This window comes from Gigantopelta aegis, unplaced genomic scaffold, assembly GCF_016097555.1.
Source record: "Gigantopelta aegis isolate Gae_Host unplaced genomic scaffold, Gae_host_genome ctg2640_pilon_pilon, whole genome shotgun sequence".
Classification (NCBI taxonomy): Eukaryota; Metazoa; Mollusca; class Gastropoda; order Neomphalida; family Peltospiridae; genus Gigantopelta; species Gigantopelta aegis.
In genome coordinates, this window is record NW_024532980.1 from 30,450 (window position 1) to 51,138 (window position 20,689).

At 34.1% G+C, this 20,689-nt stretch overlaps 1 pseudogene; it reads left to right on the forward strand.

Moving 5' to 3' along the window:
- Positions 1–14,076, forward strand: part of LOC121391557 — a 38,460-nt pseudogene extending 24,384 nt beyond the window's left edge.
- The last annotated feature ends 6,613 nt before the right edge of the window (positions 14,077–20,689 follow it).

Genomic DNA, 20,689 nt, shown 5'->3' on the forward strand with positions numbered 1-20,689 from the left:
ATATCCATTAATATCCCCATATATCCATTAATATACCCATATGTCCATTTATACACCCATATATCCATTAATATCCCCATATATCCATTAATATACCCATATGTCCATTTATACACCCATATGTCCATTTATACACCCATATATCCATTATATACCCATATATCCATTAATATACCCATATGTCCATTTATACACCCATATGTCCATTTATATACCCATATATCCATTAATACACCCATATGTTCCATTATTATATAGGTGATGTATGGTGGTCGAGCTATAGATGACTTTGATCGTCGTGTACTTAAAACATATATGGATGAATACATGGGAGACTTTATATTTGATACCTTCCAACCATTTCACTTCTATCATGATGATACAGTAGATTACATCATACCCCCTGATGGTACAAGGTAAGACAATGTTGTACATGCATAGACATGTACATATACATATACATGTGTACATATACATGTACATATGTATGTGTATATATATGTACATGTACATGTAAATATACATGTACATATATACATACAGCTGTATATGAATTCATATATACCATACATGTACATGTTTATAATTGAGCACATGTGAAATATTATGATATAATAGTATAAACAGTACAATAGTTAAATATATGACCATATGGTATTATGACTAGGGCTATAATATTGAGTCAGGTTATTTTATTAAAATAGTTCCTTTACTGGCTCATTTTGGAGATGTGTATTGTATTAATGTTGGCTTCTACTTACTATCATAGTTAGGGCTTTATTAGTAATAAGATACCATAGGTAACTTGATATAATTACTAACAGACCTATAATTGAGTGGGTGTACTCCTAAGTTGATTAGTTTGTGATTATGTGGGCAGGTCAAAGGTTTTAGTTAGTTGTTGAAGTGGGTGGAGCACTTGGGCGCCATTGTTGGAATGAGTAAGTAAGAGTACTCATTAACTATAATTAAAGTGGGCAGACATCACAGTGTCATGACAGGTGACTTTCCTCACCTAACACCACCTTAACACTTCATAAATTGTATACATGTAGTACAAGTCACAGATGTACATATACTAATGATACATGTACTACAGTCACAATACATGTACATGTAACAAATGATACATGTACTACAGTCACAATACATGTACATATACTAATGATACATGTACTACCAATGACAATACATGTACATGTACAAATGATACCATGTACTACCATCACAATACATGTACATGTACAAATGATACATGTACTACCATCACAATATATACAAATGATACATGTACTACCAGTGACAACATATGTATATATTTTCTTTAGGGACCAATATTTGGAAGCTATTGAAGTTTTTCCATTAGCTAACACACCAGAAGTGTTTGGTCTTCATGCTAATGCTGAAATTAACTATTTCACTCGAACAACTAAAGATTTATGGACACAATTAGTAGAACTACAACCTCAAACAACTGACACTGGAACGGGTATCAGTAGAGAGGAGTTTATTAGTGGTATAGCCTCTGATATACAGGTATAATACACTATACTTACTATGTAGTACAATAATGACATTATGACATCCTATTATCTAATCATTACTATTACTACTTGTTTAGGCTAAATTGCCAGAGTTGTTTAAGCTTGATGTTATCCGTAAGAAATTTGGCGAGGCCATCACACCAACTATAGTCGTGTTATTACAAGAGTTAGAGAGATTTAATAAACTCATTAGAAGAATGTCAAGTTCACTAAGTAATTTACAAAAGGTATATACAACAACATTATAATTAATTTAATTATGTACTCTAACTATAGGCTCTTGCTGGTGAAGTGGGTATGAGTAACGAATTAGATGAATTAGCACGGTCTTTATATAACGGTCAATTACCCTCCATTTGGCGGGCTTTGGCGCCAGCTACATTGAAGACGCTTGGTAATTGGATATCTCATTTTTTGAGGAGAAATGAACAGTACAAATTTGGGTATGATTAAAACAAAAATAGAATATTTTATTAGTAAATATAAAGTCCAGATATATATTAGTATATATAGTATATATATATTATGTATAGTATATATATATTAGTATATATATATATATATTTAGTATATAGTATATATATAGTATGTATATTATATATATATATAGTTGTATAGTATATATATATTATAGTATAGTATATATATATTAGTAGTATAGTTATTATAGTATATAGTATATATATATAGTATGTATAGTATATATATATTAGATTATGTATAGGTATATATATATTAGTATGTATAGTATATATATATTAGTATGTATAGTATATATATATTAGTATAGTATATATATTTAGTATGTATAGTATATATATATTAGTATGTATAGTATATATATATTAGTATGTATAGTATATATATATTAGTATGTTAGTATATATATATTAGTATTATAGTATATATATAGTATATATATAGATATAATTAGTATTAGTAATATATATTATATGTATAGTATATATATTAGTATGTATAGTATATATATATTAGTATGTATAGTATATATATATTAGTATGTATATATATCTATATGTTAGTATTATATATTAGTATGTATACATTACTAGTTATTAGTATATCTATTGAAGACTCATTTGACTTAATTCAATGTTATCTGACACATCATCTATCTTAGGACTTCCATTTAACACCACAACCTTTTATCATGTAATTAGTCCAAGTACTAATATGTTTATATATATTGTTTTTAATCCATGAGATTTCTTATTACTACACACTAGGTCAATGAAGGTGAACCATATGTCATGTGGTTATCAGGACTACATATCCCAGAGTCATATCTCACTGCATTAGTTCAGGCAACTTGTAGAAAGAATGGTTGGCCATTAGACAAGTCTACATTATATACAGCAGTCACTGAGGTATGTCATCTAAAACTAATATAATACTTAATACTTAGCTCTCTCTCTCTCTCTCTCTCTCTCTCTCTCTCTTCTCTCTCTCTCTCTCTCTCTTTATCCATCTATCTATCTAGTATACCAGTCCAGATCAAGTTACTGAAAGAGCTCCATCTGGTTGCTATATTACTGGATTATATTTAGAAGGAGCATGTTGGGATCTTGACAAAAAATGTCTTATAAAATCGCCTCCAAAAATTCTCATTGAAGAGTTACCTATATGCGTATTATTCCTATTGAAGCACATCGTCTTAAACTAGTGGTATGGATTGACTTATACACATTGGAACCTTTCTTATAATTACATTGATTAAAGGGACATCCTCTTTTAGTGGCTCTTAATAATTTAAAGTGGATTGCCCTTATAATAGTGGTTCCATTGTAATACATGTAATGTAGTTTGTGTCTATTAATTGAGGTATTTATCTTTCTAGAACACATTTTGTACTCCTGTCTATACAACATCTGATCGTCGTAATGCTATGGGCGTTGGTCTTGTCTTTGAAGCCGACCTCACTACAGAGGAACACATATCTCATTGGGTATTACAGGGGGTGTGTCTTCTTTAAATACTGATGTAAAATGTATATCACTTAACGCAGAAAGGATAAACCAAATCCTTACATCATTTATGATACTATATCAAACAATTATACTTCATAAAATGTGTATATTATGTAATAGCTTTATATTTCATTGAGAAAGCTTTTTAATATTACACCTTGACCTTTGTCTATGTCTACTGTACATGTACAGTACATTAACATAGATGCACATACATATACAGTACATTAACATAGGTACATGTGTACATGTACAGGTACCTACTTGTTACAAGAACTGAAGTTATAGGGTGTCTTTGCTATGATGTTGTTAGAGCTTATTAAACATTCTCATGATGATATTAATTAAAATCTCATCCAAACTTTGATGAGTATATTAACAGTTACAACCTAACATTGGAATGAGGCTTAGTTATTGATTGTGTACACTGCACTACAACCTACATTCTCAATGTTTAGTATCAGAAGCCAAAGAAAATAGAGCAATTTGGAATCACTACTTCCACTGTGAATTATCATTTACTAAACAAACTAGTGTTGTTATGATGGAATCTGGTATCTGAGATTTCCGTACAAGCTATTAGCTCTGAGGCTTAATAGATCAGTTCCCGGTACAAGTCACCAACAGAGAAAGCAGAAACTCCCTCCTAGACCATTTTCACAAGGTAATGTTACTACCAGTGATCCATTCTATCAAGAGATTACAGACTTCCTGACAAGTCATTGAAAGAAGTGGACTGCAAAAAAAGTGGTCAGTACAATGGTATAACACCTTATTCCAATCTTAGTAATATATCATTCATTAGCTGTTGTATACAGTATTGTTTATCTCTGACTGTAGTATGAAACTTAAAGCTTATTAAATTGTCTACTATTATAATTGTAATGTATTTCTGTAAGATTTTATATTCTTTCTTTCTTCAAATAGATCCAGTGTGCTAGTCAAAACATTAAAGAAATTACCTGTCACTAACAATACTAGAAAACCACTCCTTTAATCAACCATATTCTGGCTCACTCTGTAGTCGTATCAACTCCATGGAAATTGCAGAGGACTTTCTTACAGCTTGATTCAAAACCTATAAAAATCATCAAGCTTCTCTGAAGGAAGAAGTCTTGAATTATCCCAAGTAACTGGTAGGCCAAAAGCTGCTTGCACTACACAGCTCTCCACCTACACTTAAGGACTCTTGCTGCTATTGTGAGTGATAGCAGCAGAAATGACCAAAAAAAAGATTAACCAGGATCATTTCCAGATGACCCCATTATCAGTTTTAAAAAAACACAATACCATTGATGGTCAGGGATACAGTCAAGCATGATATAGCAGCAGATGTGACAGTGGTACTTTTAGTTGTAGTGGGAACCTAAACTAGTAGTGACTGCTGAAATGGATAAGCAAAAGCCTTGATCAAAGATGAGAACAAAGAGAGCGATGTGTATGTTGTCATGGCAGCCACTAATCTGTGAAAGAGTCTATATCAACTCCTCTACTCTCGGAGGCAAACATGTAGTCACTATGTCTTTCACTTCCACCAAAACAGCAATTTCGAAGAGTTGAAGATCATACATATTACAATTTTCATGAATCGAACAACAATGCTAGTCTCCCTAATTTTAAAACAATAGAACTACTTGAAGAAGATGAAGAACTGACAGATACACGATCTTCTTTGTAATAACTAAGGCTTTTCTTTTCAGGACAATTATGATTACAGCGTCGTGTATATGAACCTGGGATTATTCACGTCCTATACCACCACCTCGTAAAAAAAAAATTATAAAGTTACAACAAGCTTCTTCCCTCTTTCTTCTCCGGGTTCCAGTCCAATCTTACGATATCATACGATGTCTCAGAATAATCCACTACACTCTCTCCCCACCTTCATCCTCCACAAAAAAATCCTTCAAACTATTCAACCATTTTTAATTCTTCGAAAACATAGAACAGTTTCGACACCAACGTAGAAAAGGAGAAAAGACACGCAGAAGACCAGAAGGTATCGTTTCTCTGATGCAGTTGCCGATGGTCTCTTGTTAAAGAATACCACAACACTTCAAGAATCGAGATAAGTAGTTTTGTATTGTGTATTTGATGTTGTTTTGTTTGTTGTCATAATTATCCACTAAATGATACCATACCTGGTATTATGCCAGTATATACACAATTATCACTTGTTTATATCTTCAAGGTATTTTATTAAATTTTCTCAACTTACCTACTACTAACACATGATGTCATTGCCCTAGCCCTGTTATTTTAAACAATACTGTTTTTTTTATATTAACTGCTATCGCACATTTCCTTCTTTTAATCACATGTATATTTGTTATTATTTAAATCTAATTGGGTGTGAATTATTGTATAGTTCCTTTGACCAATTACATATCTTAATGGGTTTGTTACACTAGTGGCGCCAACTATTTACAATATTAATAACACAAAATTGTTGTATTAAACTTTTACCTGGCAAGAAGTTGAAAGTGTTGATGTTTGAAATAAAACATACTGTTCCTTAGATTTATTGCATCACACTGCATGGACATACCGTTTTGTTACAAAACTGATTGAATGTATAATACGATGTAAAGGTAGTAGGTATGGTCAATTAGTCAGTAAACATTAGGAATGTTTGATATTTATGACTTCACTCACAAGTTACATGTTAGGGAGGAAATATTCTATAAATTATGGAGGTATTGCACCCTCTGACTCAATATTACAGAACACATAACCTTGGCATTATATAATAGTGGGTTCCTTTTATATGATGACCCATAGAAGAACTGGTATATCATCCTCATCCCCCTAGTTAATCAACAAATAGCCTTAGACCATAACATACCAAACTGAGCAGCAAGTGATGGACTTCATTTAAATACATGCTGATTCCAGTATGATAGAATATAATTCTAAAAAATATAGTGTTAAAATTATGTTAACAATATCTAGTGGTTAATTTCTTTAAATGTGTTTCTTGATGAATGATAGGTACTTTAACAGCAATCTCTCTTTACTAATATTGGATCAGCCAGAGCATTTCCATAATACTTTATATACTCCCTCAGAGGTAATATCGACTCGACGTCTAATGTGGTACTCCAATTGATATCTTAACTAAAACTTTTTATCGACCTCGACTTAAAAACAATGATGAATTCTTTGTTTAACACCTTTGTAACAGTATATGATTATTCGTCGTGGATTTTTCGGATCAATATGCTGTATAGATGACTCTCCCCTGTATCAAGAGGTGTAGTCTGTTTGTGCATGGACACACACAAGCCAGAGACGTCCGTGTGAACTCCTACAATAGAATAGCATATGTGGTGTAGAATTTAGTAAAGAAACTTTACTTCTATGTCCCCTAATGAAAAGTGGACCCCCCTGCATCTAAAATAAAGGGAGATTATAGAAACTATCCCAACTTTTTAATGATTCTAAATAGAATTTTGTAATCTCAACAGTTTACTCACGATAACAAAAATGGTCTAGTGCGTGTACTTTATCATCACATAAAACAGTGCTTATCACTCGATCTTGTACTGTACTCTAAATTGCTTGGAGACTTTAGTTCGTCTCAAATTGGCTGCATGTATAGTAATCACTAGCCATTGTTGCAGGTGTGGTCAAATCGTGTAATACGAGCGATAACGGAAACATATTCTAAAATTTGTATAGAAAATGCCAATGGGATAAAAAAAATGTCCGGTAATATCGATTTAGGACACGTGTTTAGATTTTAACTCTTACGTTGAACCCTGATCTATTTGATCACAGACTCATAGATAGTGGGCGTTTCTCTAGTTCTCATGAACAAGAGACCAATTATCTACAATTATCCTAGGTTCAGTGAGATATGATGATGAATTAGTCTTGAGTCTTAGGACAATGAGAGATTTTACTTTGGGGAATGATTGAAACACAGTAGACTACTGTACCTGCTATCACCATGGTAACATAGTAAGCTATGGTAACTGGAGAAGTAACATGATGATAATGTTTCACACTTTGTGTTCCTGACCCAACGTAGATAATCTGGGATTTAATATAATAACTAGGCAAACATCTTCAAATGTTATTATATCTCTTACTCTAAAAGCATATGTCATACCCATTTCCCACACATTACAATGAAAAAAATAACTAGTATCACAGTTTACATAGTGTTTCTACTTGCCATATCACAATTATGTCTCATTACTCCCCAAGAAAATGATACAGTTAGTATACTTAGAAGACACTAGATTTAATAATGGTTTTTATCTTCATCAATTTGTTGATTATAGGCTTACAATGGTAAGATTACTTAGATATCTACTCCAGGAAAAAAAAAAATTTTAAAAAACAAATCTATCTGTTGTATGTTAGACGATACACAAGCTGTATATGGTTCAGTGTTAGCTCAAGAGGACATTGATTATGCGTTTGTGGCCTCCAAGTGCCTGTATTAAGGTGTATGCATGGTGGTGCTGAGACAGTTGATCAATTACTAGGTAGTAATACGTCATGGTATGAAGAAAAATTTAGAGTTGGTGCCCCCTTTTATAAGAGGCGGCAGCAATCGAGACTAGAGATAGGAGAGACATACCACATATTCCATATCTTTTGTTTAGGGCAGGAAACTATGGCTACTTGTCAGTACAATATTGTATGTGCCTGGTGATTTATCATTGGCAATTTATGCTGTCATCAAAGGAAAAGAGTGGGGACAGAATATAAGGTCTGTGGAATTTGAAATATTTCAAACTCAGGGCCCTACGTTTATGTTACAGTTTAATGTGGGGGGTGGGGTCTCGCCTTTGAGCCCATCATCATAGTAGTATATGAACAAACTGTATGGACAATATCTACTATAAAATGTGACGCGTATTTGCTGTAGCTGTATGGGGGATACATTAGAATGCCCATAGTTGTTAGGGTCCGTGTTGCGAAGAACACCACTGTTTTTGAACAAATCTCAATCAAGAGGAAATGAGGGTTGGATCAAAGAAGAGGATAAAAAAGGATTGAAGTTAGTTCCGAATATAAAATGATATTTTTTTTAATAGTGAACAATGATTAAAATGTTAACGTGAATTTTCAATGATCAAAAGTTAAAGTTAAGCCTTCAAAAAGAGGCATGTATGGTTTAGTAATTCTGAGACGGGATGCAGCAGATCTCTGATTTTAAAACAATCATCAAAGTATTTTATAAAGATTTATGAGAATGGATTACCTTGTCTCCTCGTTGTGTCTCAACCCCCCCCCTAAAGTTTCTTTCAGTAATTTTTTCTTATACATTGGAGCTCCTCATCACTTGTTCCCAAGGAAATAAGTAGTGTCTCCATTTCAAAGTTTGTCTGAAATGCTATGAGAGAGAGAGAGAGACGAGAGAGCCAAATAAATATATTATAATTACAATCAAACACAAGTATACTGACATACATTAGCTTCGCTGCTAAAAACCGTGGTCATGAAGGCTTCAGAATAATAGATGTTGGTTTTTTTTGAGACTCTATCAAAACTTTACATAGTTTCTAATCTAATTGATGTTTATGTACCGGTAGAACTCTGGAAACATACGAGGAATAAATACTCTTTCAATAACTGAAATTGTTGAATTTCGAGGACCAAAGCAATGCTCACAATAATCGTATTAACATTATTACAATGTTTACTCGATAGCAATGTTATATCACACTTCCATTTATTGTGAGACACGAGACTAGCACGGGCTGTTAAGGTGCCAATGGTACATGCTGTATGATTTCCTATATAAAAGAGAGGAGGGGACTCGTTATTGGAATGTCACGCCATTAATATAGCGCCAATAGCGGGAGACGGTCAAGAGGACTCGATACTCGATGGAGCAGTGAATTATACAAACTGTGCTAAAAAAGCAAAATGGAGCGATCTGGTGGCGGTCACCTGCTGAATATTATGTCTACTCAGTTGCGCGTATTGTTGTTATTCCCCTTGCTACGATATCAGGGAAGACACTTACAACAACGCAATTCCAACCAACTGACTGCGGCAGCCAAGGCACTGTGACGACGTTTTCTCGCCGGACCATTCCGTTGATGCACGTTCGTTGATGAAAATGCAAACAGAAAACATTGATCTAATAGAACAAGGGAAGTAAATTGAACCTCTTCCCCAAAAGCTAAAACAAGCATTTCTTAGTATGATAACCATGTGGGTTTTCCCACTTAAAACCCATATGCACACCTATTACACTCCCTTATCCTCCCTTCAACCACGGTTTCAAAAGGGAGCAAGGCACACAACATGATCTTAGGGATTGGGCAGGGTAAATGTGTGGATGTACTCTAGAGAATCATACAAGAGCCCTTCCAAATATTTTCAGCTGGCTTAAACGCCCATTCCTATATAACAAAGTGGAATGTTCGTTTTTTCTTACCAAATGATTTCTAATACCTACTTGTCCAAATTCTAAATACACCATTGGATTGGCTGTTTGTTAATGGATCAGTAAACTGTAAAAGACAACATATGCATGCTAAATTTATGATCATTTGACAAAGGTCGTAGAGCTCCTCATCCGTCTTCTGTTACCTTTAGCAAAAACATCATCTCACGTGTCGTAAATCCGTGAATCAGGCTTGGTCGTTTCATTCGACTATAACTGTAACGGTCCCCCTTATAGATATGATACCAAAATGTCTTTTTAACAGACGACTGGTTACAGGCTCTGATTGACCAGCTGACAAGAACATACACCCCAAATTACAAGCGAGTTTTATGAACAACCCTAAAAGGCCATGGATACCGTTAATACAGGGTCCTTTTTCCCCTATACCAGGAGCATTTGTAACACTCATTAACAGAATCATAATTAGTTGACCTGTACTGAAGGTTATACTGCTCCTGATAATGCCCGCAACACTTCATGAATGACCTTGAATCAGTTAAAAAAATCCCTAGTGGTACATATTATCAAGTAACTGTAGTGCCATCTGTGATAAATTGTTGGAACTATTTAATAATGGTGTCAATGTAACATGTTAATTGGTCATATATTGTTAGTTACACTGACTCAAGATGGCCACGCACAAGTACGACAACAAGTTATAAATAGAAGTGATCTCTCTCTTTCTCTCTAGGAATGCTACAGTAAACTCTATGAAGGTGGAATGAAAGGACAAAAATTTCAAACAAACTTATACAAATTTAGTTTCTCACATCAAAAGTACTGGACATATCGATGATACAACTGTACATCTCAGTACTGGTAAGATTTGACTATCCATATAATGAAAATTATGATAACTATAATAATGAAACCTGCTACATTACTCCACTGTACGCAACTTTAATTGTTTTAAAGTATTATTGTAAATTATACTATAATAACAATATGTGACCAATGTAACTATAAACACACGATCCCACTTAACCACGTTTGTAGAGCATGTTAAACTGGTATTAACACTTTCTTTCCAGGTAACTGGAGCCCTAGTGAATTTCCTACTGGAACTGACTTCCCCCCATACAGAAATCAAAGGACATTCTGTAAAATCGTTGATATGGTTTGGTTTCATGCAGAGTCCCAGATATTGTCAATACTTTCATGCTGGAAGTCTTTACTAATGACTGGTATATTGGGTCACCATGGTTACAACCACGAAAATGGCGTTCAATTACCTGAAATTCCACAGTTAAAAACTAAAAAAAAAAAAAAAAAAAAAAAAAAAAAGAAATTTTGAAGTGGTTATAAAAGTTTACAAATACTGACTAAAAAAAAAAAAAAGCGGAGGATAACAACTATAATTGACATTAACAAAAAAACTTATAAATTAAAAAATCTTTTAGTTTGCTATTGTTAACTAACCTGTCCAGCTGTGCAATTTCTTGTCGTATTTCAGTATTATTTGGAGAAAGTTTAGCTGCTTTTAAGAAATATAGTTTAGACTTTTCCCATTCATTGATCTGAGAATATGCCTGACAAAAGAACCAAGACACTGTAAATATTGTACACATGATATTAGATAAGTTTAAAAACATATATAATAGAATAAATTTACAATTTTTTCTAAAAAATGGCCTATAGGCCCTATAGTTTGCTTTGCTTTCTTACCTTTCCAGTCTAAAGGTTGCTTTCACATTATATTCATCAAGTTCAAGAGCTCGTTTGGAATGAGTTATAGCTAACTTTGGTTTTCTCTGACGCAGGTCACAGAGAGCAAGATAAGATACAATTTCAATAAACAACTTGACCACAATTTCTCTTCTCCTTCATCTTTGGAGTCGTGTCCCTTCAAAGTAAATTAATAGCTATTGTATGTATTAATATAATGTAATATAAAATCATACTTTGTTAAAGAGTGTGCAGCTTTCCCATAAATCTTCCTGTTCAAAAAAATTCTATTCCCTGCCTATGTCATGTGACATATCACATGACAACATTATTGTTAGAGTTCAATCTCACTCACCTCTCTCTCAGCATTAGCAATGTCAATAAGATCTTGAATATTAGATTTATCCTTTTGGCCATCAGATAGAGTGTTATACTCTTCAGCTGCTTTAATTAATTGACACATGATTAAACCTCTACTTCAAAAAGAACTATCTACATAATGAACCTATGTGGTTGCTATGGTAACACTGACTGGTGGCATCTGGTGGGATACGAGGGGGACAACCATTTTTTTCCAAAGGCATAATTCAGGTTTAATTAAAAGACGTGGGTTAATTCACTCCTCTTCCTCATTGCAAGCCACACCCATCCTTCCAATCTAATATAACCAAACAATAATGAGGATGTCCATAGACCCACACCTACCCTTCAATGACTATCTCCTTGACCAAGTCCGTAATAGTTAACGGTTTTATTTTCGTAGTCAGAGGAAGTCATAAGGTTCATCAGAATATTCCAAATATCCATTATAATGTACTATGACATCATTATGACATATAGCTATTATAATAAACGCATACCTCTCACAGTAGCTCCCTCTGGTATCACAGACCAACACCTGTACGAAGAATTTTTCTTGAAGACATCCCACCCGTGCTTGGTTAATCAATCATGGTTTTCTCTCCATGTGTAGGAATGGTGTCTAAGAGAAATTAAGTTTTAATAGCCAGTATTTTAAAATATTACAGATTTATTATATGTCTATCATCGTGATCATAACTGTACAAGAGAAATGAGAGTGGTTATGAATTCATAACCACCCTCATTTTCTCTTGTTCCTGTATTTAATAACATTATAGACAGTATTCTTTTACATTTACACTATATTATAAGATAGTTGGTCTTTAGGAATTAGAACTTCCTATTGAATTAACAACTTGGAGAGCTTAGTCATATGACAATATACACTATTTACCATATCACTATCTTCAGGTGGATCAATGCATTCCAGTATTAATATACTGCCACATATCCTCTTTACTAAAACCTTTGTCCTCTTCATATTGTTTCATCTGACATTGACAAGAAATGAAGATCGATCTATATTTAATTGAGCCCTTCCCTTAGCTCTTGGAGACTGACTCCATCAGGTCCAAAGGTAGCTGTTGGCAGCTGAAATAATAACCAAAAATGTTATTGCAAGCAATGTATAGATAATTACAGTGATATCTTCAACATTTTCGAATGGTTTCAATCGTGTCCCATTATGTTGACGTGATACACGTGGTTCGTGTGAATAGATCTTGAATACTTCCGCATTTTTTTAAGTCCCACGTGTATATGCTGCAGAGTCATTATTGTCCACCCCATACAATTTTGAACTACAAATGAGGTCTACAGAAGCTGAAAAGGTATGACAAATGGGCGCCATAAATCCATCAAGTTTTACATGATATTTATTTTTATAGGAATCAGAAGAATTTGAAAGTCCTGATATTTCATTTTCAACCGTTTGGTACCTCTACCATTAGTAGAAATGAAACACACTGAAGATAACGAAAATGAAACTGTTAAACTTGTATGTGTGTCATGTGATCTTGTTTATATTGTTATTATTTTGCTTTTTAGACGAGCCAAGTTGTTTCGGTTTGATAGTACAGCTGACCCCCCAGAGTGGAAGGAACGTGGAGTGGGCGAGTCAAATTAATGAAGAGCAAAACACAAGAAAATTTTCGGTTTGATAATGAGGAAGATAAGACGCCAAACATATGTGCCAATCATCTTTGTAAGGGAAGAGTCATTAAATAGAGAAATGAAATACACATAAGATGACTGATATTTGTAACATTTTACTTTTTTTTCAGTGACTAAAGAAATGAAACTATTGCCAAGTGCGGAAGTGATAGAGCTTGGGTTTGGACTGTACTTGCTGATTTTGCTGATGAAGAAGCTAAAAAAGAACATTGGCTATTAGATTTAGAAATGCTGAAAGTGAGACCCCTTTAATAATTCCACATCATAATCATTGGTTCTCTTGTTCTAGTTTGCTCATAAGTTTAAAGCAGATTTTGAACGTTGTCAGACTCTTCTTCCCTCGTTGGAACGAATGATCTTGTCACTAATATTGAACAATTACAGTCCTGATGTAGAAGAGACGAAGTTGGTTCTGATGAAAAGAAGATGACACAAGAAAATATGTAATAGGAAATGCTGTTAGTGACCCTCCTCAACCAACACAAACAGACGAGGGTAGGCCCTCCTGGCAGTGAGACAGTTTTACCAAGCAACAGATCATCACCAGAAAAAGGTACTGCTTGAAATAGTGACTACAGATTCCATTTTGATTTTTTTGAAGTGAACAATAACAATGACATCATAATTATCTTATCTGTGTAAATGCCCCCACCCACGACACACGTTCATATTATAAATGTGTGTGTTTCATACAATTAAGAAATATAAAATTAAAACATTTAAACCACTCTTTTAGAACTAATTAATGTTTATCATGTTCTTTAAGGCTCTAATTGTAACAGTTGTTTCTTCCATGTGGTCAATGTAAACTCACAGTATAGAGAATATCAACTATCAATGATTTGGGTTAGGTTTGGGTGTGTTTATTTGGACTTCCAAAATTAATTTAATTAATTAGTACAAATTACTGAGCATTGATTATCATCTACTATTTTGATTACAACTAAATATTCTAATAATTCATCTGTATAACTTCAGAGAGATATGAATTTAACCTCTTAATGCTGTCAACTATGGAAACCATAATAGATGGCTTTCATGTATAATTATAGTAATATTATAATAAGATACATTAAACACTATATATGTTCAATAGACACTTTTTACATCTATTTACCAATGAGTAATACATGTTCCTGTACACTAATACAAATTAATTGCTCTCTTGGATCATATTATAATATTTAAGATATCTGTAGTCCAACTATACAGTGTGATTGCATCAAATGGAGGTTCCAGAAAATCCATAGGTATATAAATTATAATAATAGTAAATATGAGGAAAATATGAAGTAGGGAAACAATGTTTGATCAATATGAAAACATTAGAGTCTTGATTATTATTTTCCAATCAATTCCCTAGCTAGGACTGACACCATAGGATGGTAACCTTTTTATCTGAAATAGAGGGAAGGTAATCCTTGCTGGAGTGTTGTCCCTCACTTCAAACCAGCCTTAGTGGGATTTGAGATAAGGTTTGTTATTGTCAGTAGAACCAGGCCTGCAAATATGCCAAGCCTTTATGTTTGAAGGGAGACTACAAGTTGTATAATTACCATGGTAACCATAACTACTACACTCCATTGTATTTTTACTCAACCAGAACCTATTCATAAAAAAAAAAAAAATCAAGTGGTTTGTCCCCTGACTTTGGTCATATTTCACTTTCTCCTATACATTATTTCAACTCACAAACTGATATATATAATATGTAAAACCTTTACATATTGTTTTATTTCAATGAGTTATATATTTAGGAGCAAGTTACCATAAATTGACCTCTCCCTTGTTTTGTACTAATTCAACAAAACTTCCAGTTACTTGTACTATTTTGGTATAACTTTAACAATATAGATATTAATATATATATACTATTATATATATTAGGTCCTATGATTTATTTGTTCTTGTTATTCAATGTATATACTACTAGGCTACCACCATTAACGCCAATCAGGTTTTTGTCTCGCCCAATTGCTTTACACTTTACTACTAATATAATTATAATATTAACTTTTCTAAATTTATAAGCAAAATACGCAACCGCGTCAGACCCCTCCCTCGAAATGGTGCTCTAATAAAAGGCCGATACGAAAGTAAAATTGAAGTAAAAATTGGTTGGGTCCCAAGCAGCCAAGCTGTGACCTGGACGGTATGACTAGCAGATTAGGTGCTTTTCCACTCAAAGCATGGTTCTAATATCCGTCTATTAGAGAATGGGACGGTAGCACATCGCGTGGATAGTTACAATAAAGCAGTTGTCTTTCACCGAACGACCCAATCAGTTTAGGGGCCATGTATAAAGTCAGACTCCTGATATAAGGAGGAGGATGGGGCAGGGTCAATTGTAAGTACAATCAACTTAATTAACTATATTGTAATTAAGGAGTAGTAGAATATGAAACCACTCAGCACTTTTATAGCAAAAACTCCAATCATTTACCCTCTTCTAATTACAACTACAAAATGCCCATTACCACATTTTGTACGAGGGTCATGTGACGATCACATGATCCCTAATTAACCCCTCTTTTTCCTTTTCTTAGAGGTTTTTGGTCTAACAACAGAGTGTCCGGATGATATTGAAGTACCATCAGGTGCACTAGATTTATATCGTAGTTCAAATTATTGGATTCTATCAGCAAGTACTGTACATAGTTCAGGACACCAGAAAGAAGAGTTGACTTTTAATTTAGAAAGTTTAAGAGTAGGACAAACAATAGGATGTAGTGTCAATAAAGAAGGCGAGCTACATTACTTCATAGATGATAGTGATAAGGGTGTAGGATGGACGGGGTTTACCCACAGATAAACCCATGTGGGGGATTTGCAGACATTATGGTTTAGCTAGAAAAAATTAAATCTGAATTTGCATTTGGTAAGTCTCTTATTACCTGTTTAACTCTTCATTCTCTCTCTCTATCTGTTTTCTGTCTCTCTTCTCTGTCCTCTCTCTCTCTCATCTCTCTCTCTATCTGTTTCTGTCTTCTCTCTCTATCTCTCTCTCTCTCTCTATGTCTCTATCTCTCTCTCTCTCTCATCCCGCTCTCTCTCCACACACACACACACAGATGAGGTAATGAGTTGTACAGAAGATTCTGATGATGAAGTGACAGGATGAATTGATTAATCTTTAGTTCTCTTTTTTCATTCTCTATCTTTTTATCTTTGTACTTTAAAGAAACATTTTGTGTGATATTTGTCAGTATCTCAGATGACATAAGTGTTGTCATGATGATGATTTATCTGTTCGAAGTGTGAAGCTTGGATATCCCTGTCCTAAATCATAAATTTTCTCTTTTATGTCCAGTTATTTCATCCATTCCTAATAATAAATAGTACATAAAATATCATTCCTACAAGACATACCTTGAACTTATCCTGCACCAGCTGTTTGTAATTTCCATTTGTTTTTCAGTTGATAATTGCGCCTTTTTTACTTCTTCATACCAACTGGATATACGTCTAAAACAAAAGATAAACACTAAAATTACTACTCTAATGTAAATTAACTGACTTGTCTCTCTCTTCTAAAGCAATTCTATATGTTCTTCTGGTAATACAAATGGATTAACCTTGAGGAAAGGTGTGTTGGAAAGGAGGGAGAGAAAAGGATAAACATGATTACATGTATGTGCATCTACCTTGTCAATCCATCCATTTGAAAAGGGTATATCCATTTATAAAAATCCTCTGGATCCATTAGAGACCATACCTATCTGAGACCACTTCCTTCTCTATCACCTGTCGTGAGACAAAAAGGTTGGTCCCAAAAGTTGGTATGCGCAAGGAGACCAGATCTTTCCAAGTGATCCTCAAGTTGTGGGTAGTGGAGTATTGTAAGGTGCAAAGGTCAAGTTGTGGTTGTTAGCGAATAACAATGGACGTGTTGGGGTTAATAAGTGAAAAGTTGAATACGAGGTAGAGCTATGAAAATGGACAGATAGACAAGAAGAATAGATAAACAAAAATGGAATGGACAGATAGCTAGAGGAAATGGTTATAAAATGGATGATAGATAGATTATAATAATGGACAAATGTTATATGAAAATGGACCAGATAAGGAAATACTTGATATGAGTCTCCTACAAGCTGTTACAATACACAAAGTGTTACAATGATTAATGACAACTGTACGTTCTACAGCTCCCAGGACTAACACACATCGTGAACACTTCTCAATAATCAAACACTCCTAATAAGGAATAACATGATGTCATTATGATGTCATTATTACTTCATCGAGCCTAAGAGATAGATATATGATCCTTTACAATTTTGAATGTAAAAACAACAGAGTCCCTTAGACCTTTCATTACCCTGTAATTATAACAACAACAATAACTTCAGTCTCATATGAGTAAATGCTCCATACTTTCGCTAAGGTCTGTTTTTGTAATGCCCATGTAACAATACGGTGTGACAACTAAGAGAATACAATATGATTAGTACAACAAGTGGGTGTGTCATGTACCCTGATGGTGCCGTTTGGATATTAGTAACAATACGTCCTAGACTGTCACTACGGTAACATAAACATCTCCGATCTCTAGCTCCACCCTTCATGGCTTGAGCCCCATAAGATTTAAAAGTAGAGATGACCTAAGCCAACTTTCTAATTGAGTAAGAGGAAATGTTCTAGAAGTCTAGAGAGAATATGGAGACAAAAGAGATAACAAGTTACCTCTGATAAACCATTGTTAGATCTTTTCACTGGGGATCTGGGCTACTAAACTGAGAGGTAATAATGATTGTTTGTCGACAGATGATAGGAGAAGAAATTCTAATGCTCTTAAACTTTCAATACTGACTTCACCATCTACAAAATCAACTAATTATTAGATTATTAAATTTTATATATAACAATACTTGGTTCTGCTATCAGTTGGAGAATATCTGGAAGATGACTACGAATGAAAGTTAAATGAGAGTGATCTGAAGATGACTAAAATACCCAAAAAATACATTGATCATTGAACTATTATATTTATTACTTTTGTTTTGTGGTCTGAACTTGGTGATGGCCATCTTTTAAATTAGCTAAGAAAATAATACCGTTAGTCCATAAACCATCCATTTGTCTGTCCCTCCATCCATCCATCCATCTATTTATTCATCCTTAAAAGGATACTCTTCTCCAGTGACCAAGGGAGCACAGAGGGAAAGACGTGGTGCATTTTGAAGATAAAGAAAAACCATAAATTTAACAGTATCAACACACAACTTGTTTATGAGACGACCTACACTTAAAACATGAAACAATTTATGCTACACAACATTTCCTCTCACTTAAATCATCACTTGTACCACATGTACTCAGTAGATGTAACAATTTGAGACGTTCTTTGATCTCGACATCAGACACGGTATCAAATGTTTCAAAATATCTACATATGTAATCATGTGACTATAATGTGATAGTCATATGACTTGACTCACAACCATGAGAGATCTTCTGGCATGTGTAATTTATTGACTGCAATGTGCTGCCAGACTGAGTAACTGAATAGTGATGGAATGGGGGGGGGGGGGGGGGGGGGTCATGTTTGATTATCATTTGACATCATGGTGCCCCACCACCTGGACCGGGGTATCCCATGCGTTCACATGGGATTATCCATTTGACATCATGTGACCCACCTCAACCAAGGATATGCATGCTTTTCCTGTGTTTCGCATGTATGTTAATAGTTTTCGTAGATGCTAGTGATAATATTATTGAGTTAATGCACTAGTGAGATCACACTTACACTAGGTGAGAACCTCGAGGCTGCAGATCTGTCTCCTGATAATATCCCGCCCTCCATTGGGATGGGATTGACCCAGATAACAACTCTTGGTACTTCTTCATTACATTGGTTTACTCCTCCAGTTATTGATTCAGCCTCAGGAGTATGAGTCTCTTGTTCCTCAGTCACGCCTTGCATTTTTAAAGTTAACCCTTTGAGACGATGTAAACAACTTGACTTTTAAATTTAACCCTTTGAGACGATGTAAACAAAATACCTTACATTTTTTGTTATTTAACAATTAAATATTAACATAACTGATTGCCATACAAGTTGTGCTGGAATCTATTAGTTTTTTTATATTTTTTACAACATGAGCTGCTTCAAACACTGTAATATTTGCTGGAGATCTTGGTTTCACTCTGTAGTCACCCACTGGTACTGACAACCTAACACGTGAATAAAAGAAATGACATGAGCATCTCGTTTACTCCGTGTGTCATGTCTTACTGAGGTGGTCTTTGGTTGTTATTGACAACCAATAGAGGGTTCCTTTGACTCAGTATTTCATCATTCACTGATATACCTGTTTAGCAAGAATATCAAGTAGATTAAGATGTTATAATCAAGAACAGCAAGCATATTAACATGTTACATTAATTCACCATAAAGGTATTGCTTCAATAAAATCTTTAGCTTACTGAGTATGAACAAAGATTGGAATGAGAGGTAATGGTTTATGATGATAGAATTATATGACAAAGTTCAGGTACAATAGATACATTCTATTAATACCTTAAAGTATATTATATACTAATTATAGGGTGTTCTTCCACGTCATGACATTTACTCTATCAATGAATATAGATATCAAGAAACTGTTCAGATAGAAAGTCATATTAGGTAGTTAGTATCAATCAATTAGAATACATACATTTAAATGAAGTAATCTGATTGATCAAGTAACTAACTATATATATTTTCTTAGTTACTCACTGACTTACTTAGTTATTTTTTAATACTGTGTTGCTATAGATTTGTGGCAACAGCTTGGAATGTTTTTTTTTCTGTTAAAAACTAAAATATAATGTAAAATGAAAAAAAAAACCCTTGTGTGTTGCCCAAACGATTCCTACTCGCTCACCCACTCAGGCTTCCACTTTAGGCTCCAGGATTCCCTGCTATTGCTAGCTGGGACCGCCACCTGGCTTGGTAACCCTCGTCTTCGCGAGGTAATCCTGGCTGGAGCGTCGCCCTAACTTAAAACCAGCCGTACGGGATTCCAGCTCTTAGGGAATTTCGCATTCAGGAA